Below are 18,395 nucleotides of genomic sequence, written 5' to 3'. Positions count from 1 at the left end.
AGATTCGCTCGTTTGGAGGTCGATTTGAGAGGAAAGGCTATTTTTGGAGATTAGAGGCTGCCAGGTGGAGGTAAGGCTCTTGGCTAACCTTGTTAAGAGGGAAATCCCTAGGATTTGACTTGTTTGCTATGAGTTTTACGGTATTGGGAGTAGTGTATATACGTGGTGGAGAACATATACGCATTTACCGAGTTTATTTCATGATTCTGGGTAGAAATTCGAATATTTCATGCTTTGTTTGATTATGTGCTCATTTGATTCATTTATTTATTTGTCTTATGTGACTACGTTTGCTCTCTTATTCATGTTAGAAATCATGACTAGGCTTATGATTAATTGTGAAGGCATAGGAACTTATTCTTAAGTTTGGTGGATTTTGTGAGGGTATGGAGTAGTTATCATCATCATCATCATCATCATCATCATCATCATCATCATCATCATCATCATCATCATCATCATCATCATCATCATCATCATCATCATCATCATCATCATCATCATCATCATTATTATTATTATTATTATTTTGTGAACATGTTCAATCTTTTATACATGATGTTATCTTATAAATGTTGGCTTTTATTTTTTTAGAAAAAGTTCTCTATCCCAAAACATGGAGAAGCGTGGATCTTAAAGTCACTAGAAAAGAAATGAAAAGATTACAAGTGCGATTTAAAAGGTCAATATACGCGAAAATATAAGATTAAAGACGCTTTGCTAAAAAATAGATCAAGTCGCATACCGAGGGATCAATGGAGTGGTCTTGTTTTTTATTATTTTTCTGATAAAGTTAAGGTATCAACCGTGAAAATTCTCCTAGTATGCTCATTTTCATAGCATTTTGATTTTAGTTATTCTCAAATTTTATTTCAAATTTATAATATATCATTTTAATATTTCAATGACAGAGACATACCTGAGCAAATAGAAATAATAGGGCCAAGCAAAAGAGGCCTCACACAGGAGGATCCAAAAGTATTGATACATTGATGAATGAGCAGGTAAACCTGTGAAATTACAAACTATAATATTTTAAACCTTTTTTATCACGCATGTCTAATATCATTTTTAGTGTATTAGGCTGTAAATGGATGGATTCTACACGAGCAAAATTTTTTATATTAACTCATAAAAACGTAAGAATGGTAAACCACTAGATGATGATTCTGCCAAGACAATCGTAAGATTTATTCTTTCTTTTATTTTATAAATTGGGAAACATTTAGAACATGAGAAACATGTTTCTTCATTCATTCAAAGATATTAGGTATTCCTGTTCATAAATTCCAAAATGGATTTATTGTGTATTCTATGGTCAGGAAATGATAAATGAAAGGATGAGCAATAGTGAGAGATCTACTAAGCAACCTCCTCGTAGTGTTGCTTGGGAAGGCGATGTGTATTCTCAGGTGCTGGGGTAGTAGGTCTTCCTTAGAAAATATTATTACAGATGATTCGTCTAATGAGGTTATACAAAGGTTAGAACAGGAGATGATCGAGTTAAAGGAGAAATAAAATGAAGAAATGAATATGATGAAACAAAATCAAGAGAAGATGCAATCAGAATTACTCCAAATGAGACAATTCATGCGCAAATATGCTCCTAATGCATCTATGCTTCAAAGTAGCAATGGCACCTCAGGTAAATATGTGTAATATGATTTATAAAAAAATAGTAGTGATTATGATTTCATTGACTACACAAAGGTGAAAGTTGATATATGTGTGTTAGTGCGGTCTTCTTTGAGTTTTGAGATTTTGTGTTGACTCTTGACAAAAATAGCTCTGTGATCTTCCTAAGACATTCAGTAAAGTCCTTCACCAACTACTGCACTGCATCTACACATTAATCATCATATTACTGTTTCTACCGATCATCTATACTTTTTGGTTTTAAGGCTCTTCAAAACGGAACAGGGTGTTAGATTAGTGCTTTACTGTTGGGTTGTCAGAAGGAAATACAACAACAACAATAACAACAACCCAGTATAATCTCATTAGTGGGGTCTGAGGAGGGTAGTGTGTACGCAGACCTTACCTCTACCCTGGGGTAGAGAGGCTGTTTCCAATAGACCCTCGGCATCCTTCCCTCCAAGAACTCCCACCTTGCTCTTGGGCTGACTCGAACTTACAACCTCTTGGTTGGAAGTGGAGGGCGCTTACCATCAGAGCAACCCACAATAATTGGAGATATATATATATATGATGATGATGATGTTGTTCCAATCTTGTTTATCAATGGAGCGACTATATTTTCTCGTTTCCCTTTTAACGTAAAGTTCCTTGGTTTTAGAGTTCTTTTTAAAAAAAGCTTGTGATGAAAACAAATTTGGTTATGCAGTTGTAGATGTTTCTGTCTTTGTGTTTGTCAATTATTTGAATAGTTAAAGAGATTGGAAAAATTGGGTATTCTTGAGGTTGTCATAGTAGTTAATCATATTAGAATTTGTCTAAATTTTCATTCTGCTTGTTACTTTTCAAAAAAAAATATTCATTCTTATTGAAGTTCGAGTCTTTATGCAAAAGAGAGGATTTCAAAAGTTTGATTCGGTGGAGTGGTAAAAGTCGGAGATTCCAAATGCGGAAGGATACTTTTTTCAATTGTATTGCTTATGTTGAACTGTAGTACGCGTGACAAAGATACTGTCTTGTCACTCATCTATGAGGAGTTGGAAAGAATCCCGCTTACGATGGTCAATTACATTTTGATCTGTCTTATTAAAATATTTATTCCCTGACAGTTATTTAGTCGAACATTTTACCTCTAATCCTATCTGATGAAAGATAAGCATTAACCAATGGCTAGATATTCTGTAGAGTTTAATTGGGCATAACAATAGTCAAGAAATGCGATATTCGATAATTTAACGGGTGTAAGATATCAAAAAGATGAATAGTTGCGAATTGCATATATAATGACGTTATATTCGTTTGGATTACGTATATAATGACGTTAGCTATTTAGTTTAAACAATATAAGTTTATTTTTTAAGTTACCATGACATTAATATTTTTTATTAGTACTTTCTTTTGTTTGTTAAGATTTAATGAGATATATTATGTTTTTTTTGAATTAATATTAATATATTTATTTGGGTCATATTCTGAACTAATATAGTAACTATTATTAATGGTGGCTAAACTATTGCTATTACCGCTTGTGACTTTTTGCGCTAATTTAGTTGGATATAGCAGCTATAAAAATGAACGATAAAAGGCAAATTAAGATATCTTCTCAAGGGATATTACAGCCGTTATAATTGCTGGAAAATAATCGTCGTTAAAAATATTGACTTTTAGCGGCAATTTAGTTAGACATATTAGCCATTAAAATGGACGCTAAAAGGAAAAACTAAGATGTTTTCAGAACGGATACTATGGCCATTTTAATTGCCACAAAATATTGGCCGTTAAAGATGCGAACTTTTAGCGGCAATTATTTTGAATTTAGCGGCTATAAAAATGGATGCTAAAGGAGTATAGTTAGCCATTTTGGATTGGATTTAGTAGCCATTATAATTGTCGCAAATAATTACCGTTAAAGATAATAATTTTTAGCGGCAATAAACCATACATTTTACCGGTTTTGTTAGAAAGGCCGCTAAAGGCTTTGCCGACCTCGGCTTCGGCGGCAAAAAACTAATGGTCGGTAAAAGATACAGCGGCTATTGTTATTGCTGGTAAAGCCGTTTTGTATTGTCGCTAAAGCCCCTTTTTATTGTAGTGCATGAGCACATATCCGTATGATATTAATTAAGTCCTCGTGAACCCTTTATCTATAATTCGTGAGCATATACATGCATTTAAAATAATAAATACATGGTTCAGACTGAGAATTTTGGCATGAAGGGTAAGCGTGCGGCTAAGATACAATTATGGCACATTGGACTTGATGATCAGACATTGACTTATGAGGGATGCTATTATTTCCCTCTTGCGCTTGTATTTGGATTCGTTCCTCCGAAGTCATGTGATAACCCATGTTACTTTGGGCCCTGTGAGTGTGGTTGGTACATGAATTTTGTACCAGGACGATATATGGATTCTGTATCGGGTTATGTGATGCATGGATTGTGTATCGGGGTACATGAATCTTGTATCGGTTGAGCATGCATTATTATTATTATTATTGACTCGTTTTGAGGTATTTATCTCATTGTAAATTGTTACTTGATATCCTTATATTTCAATTGGGAGTCCCGACTCCATTATTTGAACATGTCATCTTTTATTATTATAGCTGAGCAGCGATAGGTTTAATTTGTGCTAGAAATGTATGCTTATCCGTTGATATTTGTGACTCTTGTCTCTCATGATATTACTTATTGTTCAGTTATCAAATTCTGCTATTATATTTGTGTGGTAAGTATTCGGAAGCATCTAGCCTCGCTACTACTTCTTTGATAGACTGGGTTAGGAGATCTTATGGAGACTTAAGGTAAGTTGCACTTTATGGATCTATTTCACATGTTTCTGTTTCTTTTTTGTATTTCTATCTATTGTATTTCAGACAGCTTGACATGGATACAGACTTTGTTTTCTTTCCGTATTTGCTTGTACACTAGTGGTACCTAGTCTTGAGAGCGTATTGTATTGGCCGTGTTTAGGCATTGCTTGTGCTATTATCATATATTATCACTATTTTGAGACTATTTCCATAGTTTATTGCTATATATCTCTGTTAAATAATAAAATGGACTTTATTTGTTATTTTTGGCTTGACTTGCTTAGCAAGTTCGGCTAGGCGCCATCAAGGGATTGAGGTAGGATTTTGGATCGTGATAATTTATTGAGACAAATATATTTAAAATATAGTTCAAATTATTTTATTGAATATACATCCAATAAATTTTACATGGGTACAATTGTCTATTTATATGTTTTCTTTAAATCCACATTGAATCCTTAATTAGTCACGTAGGGAAAGATTTAACAACTTCGAATTCAGTGATTCTCTCATATTGATTCTCTCTTCCCTGTTTACTGTAAAGAAGATATTCTTTCTTTAACCTGCATCCTCTTCAATTTTCTTAAAAATCTGAAAAAAGCCAAGCAAAAGGGGGGAAAAGAGGGACGAAGAAGAATTGGTTGAAAAATGAGGGAAAACAAAAACAAAAACAAAAGAGATACTGCCAAATTTCAGAAAGGATATAACTTGGCTAAGATAAAAGTAGTAGTGTGTCAAACAAAACTTTTTGTAAACCCACTATCAAATGATAGCAAATAATTCTCACAGGATATGCCATTTCCGTCAACATTACTACATACTTATTATAATATGTTTTGACAATTCAGCTTGACTTTTCTTGCTGAAGCGGCACATATCCATTATTCATTATCATCCTTACCTGCCGTCGCCGGATTTTAAGATCGCCGGAACGGAAATGGGTCGTCGAAAAATGCTTTTCCCGGCGACCCGCTTCACTTTATTCTTCTTAGTTTACCTGATTTTATCCCCTTCCCTTTCCTCTTCCTTCCCCTTTCACAAGCGCAAGCATCACAAAATCGATGGACCCATCAAGACCCTTGTCGTTCTGGTCATGGAAAACCGCTCCTTTGATCACATCCTAGGTTGGCTTCACAAGGCCCGACCCGATATCGACGGCCTGAACGGCTCCGAGTTTAACCTGGTCAATGCGTCCGACCCTTCTTCCCCGAAAATCTTTGTCTCCGATGATGCTGTCTTCGTTGACTCCGACCCGGGTCACTCCATTCAAGCTATTCGAGAGCAGATATTCGGGTCCAATGATTCCTCCGCTAACCCGGCTCCCATGAACGGGTTCGTGCAGCAGGCTCTCAATATGGGCGTCCATGATATGGAGCAAACCGTGATGAGCGGGTTTAAACCGGAGTTGTTACCGGTTTACAGGGAGTTAGCGAACGAGTTCGGGGTGTTCGACCGGTGGTTCGCGTCGGTTCCGGCTTCCACTCAGCCAAACCGGTTTTATGTTCACTCGGCAACTTCTCACGGAGCTTCCAGCAATGTCCGCAGAGATTTAATCCATGGGTTCCCTCAAAAGACCATCTTCGATTCTTTAGACGAAAATGGCCTCTCTTTTGGAATTTATTACCAAAACATCCCAGCTACGTTTTTTTTCAAGTCACTGTGAAAACTCAAACACATTTTTAAGTTTCATGATTATGCATTGAAGTTCAAACTCCACGCTAAACTTGGGAAACTACCAAATTACGTGGTGATTGAGCAGAGATACTTTGATATTAAACTTGACCCGGCTAATGATGACCATCCATCCCACGATGTAGCACTTGGACAGAAATTTGTGAAGGAGGTTTATGAGACTCTGAGGGCGAGTCCACAGTGGAAAGAAATGGCACTGTTGATTACGTATGATGAACATGGCGGGTTCTTTGATCATGTACCCACTCCGGTATCTGGGGTGCCTAATCCTGATGGGATTATAGGGCCTCCTCCATATTACTTCAGATTTGACCGCTTGGGTGTGCGTGTCCCTTCTTTCTTGATTTCCCCATGGATTGACAAAGGCACTGGTGAGTCGCTTGATATTGACTAATTACTTGTATTTCATTTCATTATCATTTAACTGTTTAAGGTACTTTTGTGGTTGATATTTACTACTTAGCATTTGATAAGGAGAAATATATGTGGTAGAGCTGGTGATAGGAATAGGATTCAGTGGGGTTGTTGCGTTTTTAGGATTCTTTGAGATGAAAAGTTTGTAAATTAACTAGGAAATCTTTCTAGTCGTGGTATTGCTATATGTGTGCAGTTGAAGCTTATGAGTTATAACCATGTTGAACACGAAAGAGGTGCCATTACAACTTTACAAGAATATCTTGCACTAATGTATCCTGTTGAAATTAAATCAACGGTACATTAGATGGTAACGTCAAGTAACCTATATGCTTGGAATATATTCTTCTATGATAAGAAACTGGCGCATATATAATTTGCTTTTTTTGGTAAAGGTGGATCAGAAGTATGTTTAACCTTACCTTATCAATATGTTTGATGCAGTGATCCATGAAACAAATGGTCCAACCCCATCTTCACAATTTGAGCACTCTTCCATACCAGCAACTGTGAAAAAACTTTTTAATCTGAAGTCGAGTTTCTTAACCAAACGAGATGCATGGGCTGGGAGCTTTGAGAACTATTTCCACGTGCGTAAGACTCCCCGTGATGATTGTCCAGGTACAACTTCATCAAACCATGAACAATTATTTAGCGTATTGCCCAATTACTACATGCTTAATACTGAAAATACTATGTTCATACAGACTGACTAATAGTCACTTAGACTGGAAAGTAAAGAGTTCCATGGAATATATATGGTTGTTTTTTAGATGTTAAATACTTTAGGAAACACTATACAGTAAAAATATATCTGCTAAAATTCTTCAAAAGCACATATGGTGAAGACTCTATTACTAAACGTTTATTCGTACTTTTAACGCGTTATGACTACTATTACTAGTAAAAGCTGCTTCTTTCCTCAAACGAGTTATGATGCTTAGCAAACACAATTTTTTTTTCTTCTGGATAAGCTGCTTTACACTTCCTTATGGAACACTATGGGCTCCCGCGTGAACTCGTTTTCCCGACTTCAAGAGGGTGTTCTTTTAAGCTTTTTCCCACTTTAGCTACCGCAGGAGTTGTAGTTCTCTTTCATCATTTAAAGCAATGGGGTGTTTTCCATCTCTGGTATTGGTGAAAGCTGCAGTTATCCTTTAAATGATATGATAAAACTGATTTGATCTTTTATAGCTTTTAGAATGTCGGAGGAAGAAGAATGGGGTGCTTTATCTTTGATAATTTGTGAAAATTGCTTCAATGCGAGCTTGAGTTCTTGATAGAACAGATGGGATCTCTGATATAACCATCAGTTTGGATGAATTGAGTGGACCTATGATTTATACTTGTGTGGAGTTGCGTGAATAAAAACTTAATTGATGGTTAGAAAATTTGTTTAATTATTTTAGGTTTGACAAGAGTGGGTTGCTCTAGTGGTAAGCACCCTCCACTTCCAACCAAGAGGTTGTGAGTTCGAGTCACCCCAAGAGCAAGGTGGGGAGTTCTTGGATGGAGGGAGCCGAGGGTCTATCGGAAACAGCCTCTCTACCTAGGTCTGCGTACACACTACCCTCCCCAAACTCCACTAATGGGATTATACTGAGTTGTTGTTGTTGTTGTTGTATTTTAGGTTTGCAACACACTCCTGCACATGCAAGCCTAATTCTGTTGGCTAGGCCAAGTACATAGGGAAATATTTATAGTGATGACAGGCGGTTTGAAACTCGAAATGAGGACTCGTGCTTGCTCTAATACTATGTTGTAATATGTGAACCTTCATTGACAAACTTTAACGGTTACAAGGGGAATTGTTTTCGTTATTTATTATATGTTTGCAATAACTTAATATGCATTTTTATTATCTTTGGCCATTAGGAGTCTCCTAATTCTTCAAATAAAACAAGAGCCTTATCACCCATTTACCGGCTAATCATAATCATTTGATCCGTATGATGTCTGAGCAGAGAAACTTCCCGAGGTGAAGACAAATCTAAGACCATGGGGACCAAGAGAAGATGTAAAACTCTCTGAATTTCAAATAGAAATGATCCAGCTTGCTTCACAGCTTAATGGTGATCATGTGCTCAAAAGCTACCCTGATATTGGACGGAACATGAATGTTGGTGAAGCTAATCGATACGTAGAGGATGCAGTCAATAGGTTCTTGGAAGCTGGACGGGCTGCTCTAAGAGCTGGAGCAAATGAGTCTGCCATTGTTACAATGAAACCAGCCCTCACTAGCCGAGCATCAGAGGGAGGATTCAACAAGTGCCTGGAAGCCTAATAATTTGGTTTATGGGTCTTGTAAGTACTGCCCTATTATATATGTGTATATATATTATGTTGCATGTAATCCACGTTCCTGCATAACGACAACACTTGCCATCAATTGTCCTTCTAATGATAAATAAATTATATTATACTCTTGAGGAGTAATGCTCGTTAAAAAAAATTAGGAAAGCTTTTTCTTTGTAAGTGTTGAACCGGTTATTGTAATCACTTTTAAGTATAGAAGAATTAACCCAAATAGCCGCCCACCCAATAACCTTAAACTAAAAATAGTCGGTGAAGGTATAATATATGCATAATTTATGTATTGTATGTGTATAATTGTGTACAATTAATGTATAATCTATGTATATGGCTAGAAAAAGTAAACAATTAATATGACCGACTATTTTGTGTAAAGATCACTTTAGTAAACTCATTTTAGAGCCCGTTTGGCCAAGCTGTCAAAAACTGCTTATTTTGAAAAGTATTTTTTTCACAAGTGTTTTTTCCAAAAGTACTTTTGAAAAAAATAGTTTGTGTTTCGCCAATTCATTTAAGAAGTACTTTTTGCAATATTTGGTAAACAAATTATTTTTGGCCAATCTTTCTAAAAAGTATTTTTAATGTCAAATTACCAAAAAGGATAGTACCAAGTGTAAGCATTTAAATTTTATTGGATTTAAATCCAATAAAATAATTTGGACTATATATTAAATATATTAGTTCAAATAAATATTATGGGCTGATATAATTGGATCAATTACTCAAGTCCAATATATATGGATTAAATAAATAAGTCTTAATCCATTGGGCTAGCCCATTTAATTGGGCTAAAGTGATGAGCCCACTTCATTAAGTCCAAGATGTCATCTTCCTACAGGCCTAGTTTGGTGCCATATGATGTGGCACGCCAAGTCAAGCGAAAAAGTCAATAAGATCATGCCACGTGTCAAAATGACAAAGCATGCCAAGTCACATTAAAAGGCGAATGAAATCGCGCCACGTGTGCAAGTAACATGTTCTGGCCAATCAAATGCGGCCTTGTCACACTTCAATTTGATTGGCCGGAAAGAGTTTGTTCTTTTCATAACTCTCCGCTCCTACAACTATAAATAGGGGTTTTCATAACCCAGAAAAGACACCAGAAGTTATAACAATATGCAAGAGAAAGCTCGTGGATCAAATGCTGCAAATTTCTTTACAAGTTTCAAGCTTCAAGCAATCAAGTTCAAGTTCAAGAAATCAAGTTCAAGCTCAAGAATGAAGAACAAATCAAGATTCGAGTAGTACAGGTTCAAATCAAAGTTCGTTCTAGTGAATTCAAGATCATCATTTGTGGCAACAACTACATATTCAAGATCAAGCTCAAAAGCCCTTGGATTTATTTACTATTGGAAAGAAGAATCAAATGATTCATAGAGATTGTACACTCATATTATTTGAAATCAAATACTACGATTGTGGCAATATTTTTTGATCTCGATTATTTTCTTGACGCAAATTTATTGTCTACAAATTCTGGCACGCCAGTGGGACAATCTCTACATCTCATCTCAACTTTTCAATCACCAAAGTTCAAGAACATCGAAATGGCTTCAATGAAAACCAACACCAGATCAACATCCACCAAGGCTGCTAATTCCAGGTTCTACGCTGATGTGGAAAGCATTCTCGATGTTACCTTTGGAAGCTTTGGACCATTTACAAGGAGCAAAGCAAGCTCTTTAGGACAACAAGCACTACAAGTGTCGTCCGCATCAACCCCTGTTTTCGGATTTTCATCCTCAAAAGGAGCAAGATCTTCCACGAACACACCTGAAGGAGGAAGCAATGTTGCTGAAAAGATTAAGAAAACTCTTGCTCTGCTTGACCTCTCCGGATCCAAGAACTCTGCTGTGAAGGAAGATGATGATATTTCCAGTGATGGATCCTCTCCACTTACACCGCATAGCGTGAGCCTATCGAGAATCAATCTGTGTGATAATCCATGCTACTCTCCATCGTCCACAATAATCATGCAAGCCATAGTGACAAACGCTTCATCTGTCGAGGAGCAGTTGGCAAACTTGACGGAAGCAATCTCTGGATTGACCAAGTGCATGCAAAATCAAGATGTTAGAATTGACAAGCTAACGGTCATGATGGGAATCTTGATGGAAGAAGAATCCACCCATGCACTTGGCAAGCTCCCAGAAGTTCCAGAGAGTGATTCTCCCCAAGACATGTAGCATCCGCTAAGGCTATCCCTATCTCATCTGAAGGGATGATTCCAATCGATCAACTGAAGGAGTTCATTGAAGGAACTATTAAAAATAAATATGAAGTTGTTGCCAAGTCTTCTCTTACATACGCAAAGCCGTATACTGCAAGGATCGATATGTTGAAGATGCATGTTGGCTATCAACCTCCAAAGTTTCAACAGTTTGATGGTAAAGGTAATCCAAAACAACATGTGGCGCACTTCATTGAGACGTGCAACAATGCTGGGACTTATGGAGATTACCTTGTCAAGCAATTTGTCCGCTCGCTAAAAGGAAATGCTTTTGACTGGTACATAGACCTCGAGGCTGGATCTATCGATAGCTGGGATCAACTAGAGCAAGAGTTCCTCAATTGCTTTTATAGCACGAGACGTACTGTGAGTATGATAGAACTTACAAATACTTGTTAACGAAATGGTGAACCAGTTATCGACTTTATCAATCGTTGGAGAAATGCAAGCCTCAACTGCAAAGAGAGGCTTAGTGAAGCTTCTGGCATAGAGATATGCATCCAAGGTATGCATTGGGGACTCCGCTACATCTTGCAAGGTATCAAGCTTAACACATTTGAAGAACTTGCGACTCGTGCCCATGACATAGAGTTAAGCATGGCCTCCGCCGGAAACGAAAGGCTGCCTATCTATGAGCCTCGCAAAGGGAACGATAAGCAAGAAGTCAGGAAATGGAGCAAGTTTGCACCTAAGTCTGAAAACAAAGAAGCTATGAATGTCAACACATCACCTGTGAAGTTCACAATGAAGGTGAGCAAGAAGCAGAGTACGAAATCCACTTCTTTTCAAGATAAACCAACTGGGAAGTTGACTCTAAAAGAAATGCAAGAGAAGGAGTACCCATTTCTGGATTCTAATGTGCCAGCAATTTTTGAAGAACTCCTCGAGTTAAATCTCATTGGGCTTCCGGAGATGAAGCGGCCAAATGAAGCTGGTAAAACGAATGACCCAAATTACTGCAAATACCATCGACTTGTGAGCCACCCTCTAGAGAAGTGCTTTGTATTCAAGGACAAAGTTATGGATTTGGCTCGTGAAAAGAAGATCGTGCTTGAAGATGAGAAAGCAAGCACAAACCAAGTCTCTATCACCTTTGGCTCATTCAGTCCGGATGAATTATGTGGTTTTAAAGAAAGTAAAGATGAAGAATTACTGGAGAACAACAAAGTTGAAGTCGATCAACCTAATGATGATGAAGGTTGGACGTTGGTGACTCGTCGTAGGCGCCACAAAAGGAGCCCACGAAAAGAATCAATAGAACAACCAATAAGGAAGATGATGGTAAAAAGACCAAGGAAACAGAATCCAGTTAGGCGTTTGAAGAAAGCAAAAGTGGAGGTGCACCACCCTCAAAAGCCACGACATCCAGTGACCTTGTAGGATTTCTTGCCATGTTGGTTCCGCATGAAAATTTCCCGTGATGGTATTGAAGCCTTTTGTTGCAATGCTAATAAAGGGGAAGAAAAGAGTGATGACCTACCATCGGCACCATCTTCGGAAAAACTCATTGAGTCCATTCCTCAAGAAGTTAATGCTTGTGAGGAAAAAGTTACATTCACAAATCACGATCTTCTACTCGGTGACACTCCTCATAACCGCCCATTGTACCTAGTTGGCTATATGCGCGATGAAAAGGTAAATCGAATTTTGGTTGATGGAGGATGCTCAGTGAACATCTTGCCAATTCGCACTGTGAAAGAACTTGGTATTCCCATGAACGAACTCTTGGAAAGTCGTGTGATGATTCAAGGATTCAACCAAGGGGGCAAAGAGCCATAGGTGCGATCAGGTTGGGAATCACCATTGAAGATATGCAATCAAGTGCATGGCTGCATGTGATCGATGCAAAGACTTCATACAATGTCTTGCTTGGAAGGCCTTGGATACATGAGAATAAAGTAGTTCCATCTACCTACCATCAATGTTTAAAATACTACGAGGGTGAAGTCGAGAAGAAGATAGTTGCTGATGATGAGCCATTCACCGAGGCTGAGTCACACTTCGTCGATGCAAAGTTCTATTTGAAGAACCGCATTGTGAAGGAGCTAAAAGCTGAGCAAGAATGACGAGCCCACAACTAAAAAAGCTGAGGTGACTACTGGTAGAGCCAAAGCTGTTACTAAGGAGGTACATCCTAACTCGAATAAATGTTATAGATGGGATATTGCGTCTTATGGCAAGAAAGTAACTCATGCACTCCAATATGTCTCTAAAAGGAAGAAAGATGAAGGTGAATCATCTAATCTCCAAACTAACATGCTGAAGGAGTTAACTCTTCCGGTAAAACGAATTGAGGCAGTAAAGTTGTCCTCAAAGCCACTTGCAGGGTTTGTGGCCCAAAATCGTTTGCAGAATGTGGCACTCCCTACAAAGCGAACAGATGAAGGTTTTGATCCTAACGCTTACAGGATATTTGCAAAAGCTGGATACAATCCCAATGAGCCGTCAAAGTTAGGGAAGCTCCCATCAGAAGCTGCGACGAGGCAACCACGTGAAGGTTTGGGATATAAGTAACCGTCACCAGTGCGCATCTCCATAAGAAGGGTGAGCAGCAATTATATCACCGTAGAAGATGAATCTGCCGCTTCTAACAAGCCTTATGTCTTTGATCGACTTGGAAAATCAAATGTGAGGACTTCCGTGTTTGAGAGGTTGGGTCCATTAAAGAAAGGGAATAAGTTCCAGAGAAATTATCGAAATACAAGAACACACGCTTCGCCCAAAATTCAGAAGATCTCTAAAGATTTCCAATGTTTGGTTCCTTCTAGAATGAGGCCACAAACAAAAGTCATGGTTTTGTGTAATGAGGTACTAAAGGTGAAGCCATACACTGTGGTCTACACTAAAGAAAAAGAACATGATGAAAAAAGTGTGGGTTCTTCGTATCATGTTACTGCACAAGGCGAGCACGGTGTTTCATCTCTAATGGAGGATGACGAGAAATTGGAGGATGTTTCACCGTGTTATCACATATCCTTCAATGATAGGGACCTTCAAGAAGATGAAGATGCGAAAGATGCTCCCTCGGAACTTGAATAAGGGGTGAAGGCAACGATTGATGCCTTAAAAGAAGTTAACCTTCGCACAGATGAAGAACCAATTCTCACATACCTAAGTGCTTTACTAGCAATCGATGAAGCAAGCACTTATATCGAGTTACTCAAGAAGTTCAAGGATGTCTTTGCTTGGAGTTACAAAGAGATGCCTGGCTTGGACCCTAAAGTAGCAATCCATCACCTTGCAGTCAAGAATGATGCTCGTCCTGTTAAACAAGCTCAAAGGTGCTTTAGGCAAGACTTGGTTTCCTTGATTGAAACGAAGTTAACAAACTCATCGAAGCTGGCTTTATTTGTGAAGTTAAATACCCAACATGGGTTTCAAGTATTGTCCCTTACTTCTTGGCAGATCACCCTATACCTGATGATTGGGAGCTAACTGACGAACTAACTGATGAGGACGCAATGGTCATCGAAGTTCAACATCCATAGAAGATGTACTTTAATGGTGCTGCATATCGCGGAGGAGCTGGTGTAGTATTTGTCACTTCTTTATGTGAAGTTCTGTCCTACTCTTTTACGTTGATGCAACTCTGCTCTAACAACGTTGCTGAGTATCAAGCACTAATACTTGGGCTTGAAGTGGCTGTCGAAATGAAGCGGTTGCAATTGCAAGTCTTTGGTGACTCTCAGTTGGTGATCAACAAGCTTTTAGGTAGTTACGAGGTCAAGAAACCTGAACTACGCCCATATCATGATTATGCAAAAAAATTAATGGAGTGGGTCGGTAACGTGACTATTCAACATGTGCCAAGGAAAGAAAACAAGAAGGTTGATGCTTTATCTGTCCTGGCTTCATCGTTAATCCTGCCTGATCAAGCGTAAGTTACTGTCTGTCAAAAATGGGTAGTACCGCCGCCACATGAGGCTGAAGGTGAAGAAAATGAACTCAAGCATCTTGTCGCTGTTTCTGAAGCTGAGAAAAAAGAATGGCGACAACCCATTATCGACTAGTTAAGCTATGGGATACTTCCTGAAAATCCAAGGAGAAGGAATGAAATCCGTCGTTGTGCACTTCGCTTCCTTTACTACAAAGATACTCTATATAGAAGGTCATTCGAGGGAGTACTCTTGCGATGTTTAGGGGAAGAAAAGCACTCCAAGCTTTGCAAGAGGCACATTCTGGGGTATGTGGGTCACACCAGTCTGGATCAAAGCTCCACTTCCATATAAAAAGGATGGGATATTATTGGCCAACGATGGTAAAAGATAGCTTGGAATACGCTCGAAGGTGCAAGGCTTGGAATACGCTCGAAGAAGGAAAATGTTGCAAGTTTCATCCGAGTAAACATTATCTATCACTTTGGCATTCCTCGTTACATAATAATGGATAATGGCAAGTCAGTCAACAATAGGTTGATAAACAAGATTTGTGAACTCTTTGGCTTCAAGTAACATAACTCTTCTATGTATAATGCTTCCGCCAATGGTCTAGCCGAGGCATTCAACAAGACTCTATGCAACTTGTTAAAGAAAGTCGTCTCCAAATCCAAACGGGATTGGCATGACTGTATGGAAGAAGCTCTGTGGGCATATAGGACAACTCACCGCACGCTAACACAAGAGACCCCTTATGCAATCGTTTATGGAGTCAAAGTCGTCTTGCCACTCGAGCATCAAATACCTTCATTACGGTTAGTTATTCAAGAAGAGATCACTGATGAAGAAAATGCTCGACTTTGATTAGCAGAGTTGGAGGCTCTTGATGAGAAGAGGTTGGAAGCTCAACAGAGTCTTGAATGTTATCAAGCTCGATTGTCTCGCGCCTTCAATAAAAGAGTTCGCCCAAGATCCTTTCAAGTAGGAGATCAAGTCCTTGCCATAAGAAGACCCATTATTACTTCCCATAAACCTGTAGGGAAGTTCACTTCAAAATAGGATGGGCCATATGTCGTGCAAGAAGCTTATTCAAGTGGGGCTTACAAGCTGGTTGATGCAAATGGCATGAGAATCGGCCCTATCAATAGTAAGTTTTTGAAGAAGTATTATCCTTGAAATTGCAACGCTCCTTGACGCATGAGCCTAAACTGCATGTTCCTACACTCCTGGCCCGCATGAGTCTAAACTGTGTACGGCCCAAAAAAAAAGCTCGCTAGGTTAAAAACCTCGAAAGAGGCGACCTAGTCAAAAGTTAGGATATAAAAAAATAAAAAAATAAAAAACCCACCCATTCTGAACTACGGTATGACTTGATCTTCTTCATCGAGGTACGTAGGCAGCTTAGAGTTTCATTCTAAGTTTGGAACCCAAGTATCTCAAGAATGACGGACATAGATATGTATTTGTGATTTAGGTATAGTTACGACCGAATTTAGCACATCAACATACTCACAAAGAGTCCATCATATTTAATCAAGTTGTAATAAGCTGAAGCATGGTCTCCAGAGTTGATATTTGTGCTCATATTATAGGAACATGAGGCAAGAAAATCATAAAGTTCAACAAGGAACAAAGAATTATATAATCTACCCCAAGTATGGATAACCTTGGAACATGCACATATGCTCGTTACCTCGCATATGCATCACCCTCGCATGTAGCAAATAATATCATTTTATTAGGAAAAATCCCTCCAACAAAGCTACACAAGACACTTACCTCATTCGGGCTAGTCCAAAGCTCCAAAATCGCATTTCCCATAGGAAGTAATCCCAATCAATAAAGCCTCAATCTTTGAGGAATTCCCCATAAGCCAACTCTGGGCCTGCGGGTCCAAATCCCGTAACCCGTAACCTGTCGACTCCTAATATGATTAGATTCAAAAATCGAGTCCAAATCGGTACTCAAATCCTCAAAATACAGTTTCTTAAAGTGTAGTAAAAAATCCCAAATTTCACGTTGAAAATCCATGTTTTTTGTGTAGAAATCCATGTAGATTCTTGAAATATAATCACAAATAGGTACAAATCACTTATCATATTTCCTTGTATGACCAAGAACAATCACCCCTCACCAAGTCTAGGTTCAAATTATGAAAGAATGAGCTAAAATCCCAAAATTTTAACTCTTAACCCAGTTGCAGATGTCGCATTTGCGATAAAAAATTCGCAGTTGCGTATGTTCGCAATTGCGACCAAAGGTTTGCAATTGTGGAACTAGCAATTGCGACCATAAGTTCGCAAATGCGGAGTTCGCAATTACGTCCAAAAGTTTGCAATTGTGAAGTATCAGCACCAGCAATCCCAAACTCCACCAAAATGATCCAATACCAACCCAAAACTCATCCGGAACCTCCCGGATATAAACCATATATGTATTTCAATCATAAAATACTCTACAAACCTCCTCGCGCACTCAAAACACCGAAAAGAAGTCATCTTGACTCGATATAAACCATGGTCAAATTCCAAATCCTTAACTTGTCTCTCAACCAATGACCTAAAACATACCCGTGCCCCTCGGGACCCCGTCCAATCATACCAAGAAGTAAAAATATCTTATTATAAATTGTCCAAAGTCTCAAACATGAATAACAACATCAAAACCAAAAATCTAAGATCGAATCCGTCTCTTAACTTTCAAACATTCAAACTTTGCCGAATGCATTTGAATCACACTTAGGCATTCCGGTTGACAACCAAACTTTGCACACAAGTTCCAATCAACCAAATTAACCTATTCAAAATCTCGGGACACCATTCAAAGCCCGGTAACACCAAAGTTAACTCCTTGTCAAACTTATAAACTCTCCAAACCTTCAAATTGCCAACTTTCAGCAAATAGAGCCAAAACCTTCTAGGAACCTCCAAATCCAAATCCGGACATACGAACAAGTCCAAAATTACCATACAAACCTATTTCAACCCTCAAATCTTGATTATGAGGTTGTTTGCTCAAAATGCAAACCTTGGTCAACTCTTCCAACTTAAGCTTCCAAATTGAGAATTACTTTATCAAATCAATCCCGAACTTCCCAAAAATAAAAACCAACCATACATGCATGTCATATTACATCATATGAAGCTACGCAAAGTTTCAAACCACCAAACGGAATGCTAAAGCTCAAAATGACCAGTTGGGTCGTTATATTCTCTCCCACTTAAACATACGTTCATCCTCAAACGTGCCAAGAGTCGTTCAAAAGATGCCAAATCACTGTATAAGCTTGTCATACATATACCCACGGGTGATGTCATGTCACCTTAATCTATTTAAGTTTATTAACACAATCTGACTAAAGATTCTTCCTCCGACCTTAGTCCACAAGCCTTAGAACAAAATTTCAATATCTGGAAACCCA

The 18,395-nt window shown here is 38.3% G+C and overlaps 1 long non-coding RNA gene and 1 pseudogene across 1 annotated transcript; both read left to right on the top strand.

Moving 5' to 3' along the window:
- The first annotated feature begins 5,042 nt into the window (after positions 1-5,042).
- The window catches only part of LOC107779984 (non-specific phospholipase C1-like), a 33,550-nt pseudogene continuing 20,197 nt past the window's right edge, over positions 5,043-18,395 (top strand).
- On the top strand, positions 7,188-8,383 carry LOC142170730 (uncharacterized). Its single transcript, XR_012700164.1, has 2 exons — positions 7,188-8,109; positions 8,187-8,383. It is a non-coding gene; the product is annotated as an uncharacterized LOC142170730 (long non-coding RNA).

This window comes from Nicotiana tabacum, chromosome 2 (assembly GCF_000715075.1).
Source record: "Nicotiana tabacum cultivar K326 chromosome 2, ASM71507v2, whole genome shotgun sequence".
Taxonomy (NCBI): domain Eukaryota; kingdom Viridiplantae; phylum Streptophyta; class Magnoliopsida; order Solanales; family Solanaceae; genus Nicotiana; species Nicotiana tabacum.
The sequence above is the reverse complement of the archived record's forward strand: the minus strand, read 5'-3'. Positions and strand labels throughout refer to the sequence as shown.